The sequence below is a fragment of the Cynara cardunculus genome, unplaced genomic scaffold (genome assembly GCF_001531365.2).
Source record: "Cynara cardunculus var. scolymus isolate 2C unplaced genomic scaffold, CcrdV1 Un_Scaffold_7067, whole genome shotgun sequence".
NCBI lineage: Eukaryota > Viridiplantae > Streptophyta > Magnoliopsida > Asterales > Asteraceae > Cynara > Cynara cardunculus.
Genome location: NW_020203323.1, coordinates 1,763 through 4,114, shown reverse-complemented (window position 1 = coordinate 4,114; position 2,352 = coordinate 1,763). Strand labels below are relative to the sequence as shown.

The 2,352-nt window shown below is 38.5% G+C and overlaps 1 non-coding gene across 1 annotated transcript; it reads right to left on the bottom strand.

Moving 5' to 3' along the window:
• Positions 1-2,000: 2,000 nt before the first annotated feature.
• On the bottom strand, positions 2,001-2,107 carry LOC112504828. Its single transcript, XR_003068275.1, has one exon. It is a non-coding gene; the product is annotated as a small nucleolar RNA R71 (small nucleolar RNA).
• Between the last annotated feature and the right edge of the window lie 245 nt (positions 2,108-2,352).

The window sequence follows — 2,352 nt, the reverse complement described above, 5'->3', positions numbered from 1 at the left end:
TGCCTTCTAAACCATCCCTCCATTCCTCCATCCCATTAATCCTTAATTCCATTTTTTTCTTTCATTTACTAGCTTTTGTAAACCCTCTCCAAGGGTGTTCTTAATTAAGTGCTTCAAGTTCATCTTTTTCTTTATTTACATTCTTGTCTTTTATTTTCCGTCATTTATTTTCTCGTCTTTTATTTTTCCGCTATTTACATTCTCGTCATTTACATTCCCATCATTTATTTTATCGTCATTTACATTCCCATCATTTACATTTCCGTCATTTATTTTCTCGTTATTTACTTTACGCAATTTACGTTTATGTCTTTATTTTCCGTCATTTATTTTTTACTTTCCGTTATGAGTAGCTAAGCTTTTATAACTTGGGTGTGAGACGGAAAGGTGAGATTTTCAAACCGAATGAAATGTTTTAAAAAACGACGTTCCATTGTTTCATTTGAGTTTTTATAAAACCAAGCACACTTCTTGACGGGTTGATCACTTGAAAGTGTTAAAGTGCGATGGACTTAGAGATAAGCTATCAATAAGCACGTCAACTTGGATGACATAAGAGGTAGACTTGAGAAAGTTGCCGACAAGGAGACTTGTCATTTATGTTTTTCAAAACTTAACTCCCGACGGGTTGGTCGCTCTTCAAAAGTGTCAAAGTGTGATAGATTTAGAGATGAACTATCAAGAACACGCCAACTCGAATGATATGGGAATCGACTCGAGAGAGTGATTTTTAACAAAGAGATTTGTTTATCCATATATTTTGAAAACACCATCGTGTCACTATCCCCGGTGCGGACACCACATAGAGATATGGGTGGAAAGCTATAAGATAGTGCAATGKTGAAGTCCGAGAGGAATGCCTTCAAAATAGATGGTGGAACTTAGTTTCGAAACACTGCTTGCTGTAGCATTCATATAGCATTGGCTGCTGGAATTTGTGTTTGGGTCTCACCTTAAGTCTTACACCCTTGCTTCTTTTATATATTCTGTATTCTGTTTTGGATCACCTTAAAATCAAAGAAAAGTCTTCAAAATCGCCATCTGAAATCATCTCTTTCATTGGACTCTAATCTAACTTTGGCTACAATCCCTGTGCACGATAATCCGGTACTTGTACCACTTTATTACTTGGAAAGACGACGTTGGGCTGTATTGTATACTTGTTTTTTGCCCCAATTTCATTAAGTCTAGAGGTGTGAAATATAACCGACCAAGTTTTTGGCACCGTTGCCGGGGATTGCTTCGCTAAAGTTTTATTTTGAGTAAATTAAAAGATTTGATTTTTTTAGTACCATCGGAATCGTTTTTAGAAGTGGTGTATGCCACGGTTACATCACGGGGAATTTTTCGAATTTGATCCCGATATTGAGAGAACGTTTCACCATAGGAGTAGGGCTCAAAGAGCATTTTTTGCTCTACTCCCTCCAAATATGGCGTTACCTACCCCAATTATTCCAGAAATACAACATTTGGAAAACCAACCGCCGGGTTTTGAACCAATTCCACCATTCCCAAACTTTCAACAAGGATATCCACATAATGGTAATGATAATAATTTGGACATAGAATCAAAACCTAATGAGCACCAAAGAACACAAACTCCGAACATTATTAATTTGGCAAATTCCAAAAATGGGAGGATCATGGATTATGCTATTATGGAATTTGAGCAATTAAATTCCGGGATAGTTAGACCACATATGACCACTCTCCATTTCGAACTAAAACAGATAATGTTTCACATGTTGCAAACAAATGGCCAATTTGCCGGATTACCTTCGGAGGACCCACATTCGCACCTAAAATCTTTTATGGAAATCACTGATGCCTTTTTGATCCCGGGAGTGTTAAATGACGCTCTAAGAATCACTTTGTTTCCATTTTCCTTGAAGGATTGGGCAAAAGCATGGTTTAACTCGTTAACTCCGGGTTCTGTGCCGTCATGGAGTAATATGGCGGAAATTTTTTTGCGAAAATATTTCCCACCAACAAGGAACGCTAAGTCCAGAAATGAGATCTGTCTTTTTAAACAAATGGACGATGAGGCTGTTCCTGACGCGTGGGAAAGGTTCAAAGAGCTGTTAAGGAAATGTCCGCACCATGGCATTCCGTATTGTATTCAACTCGAGACGTTTTACAATGGGTTAAATCCCATGGCAAAACAAATGCACGATGCGACTGCGGGCGGAGCCTTTACAGCTATGACCTATAATGAAGGATATGAAATCCTAGAAAAGATTTCGGCAAACAATGGACATTGGGCCGACCCACGCGCTCAGTCACAGAAAAAGACTGCGGGGATACATGATGTAGATGCATATACTGCATTAACAGCTCAGCTTACCTCCATGA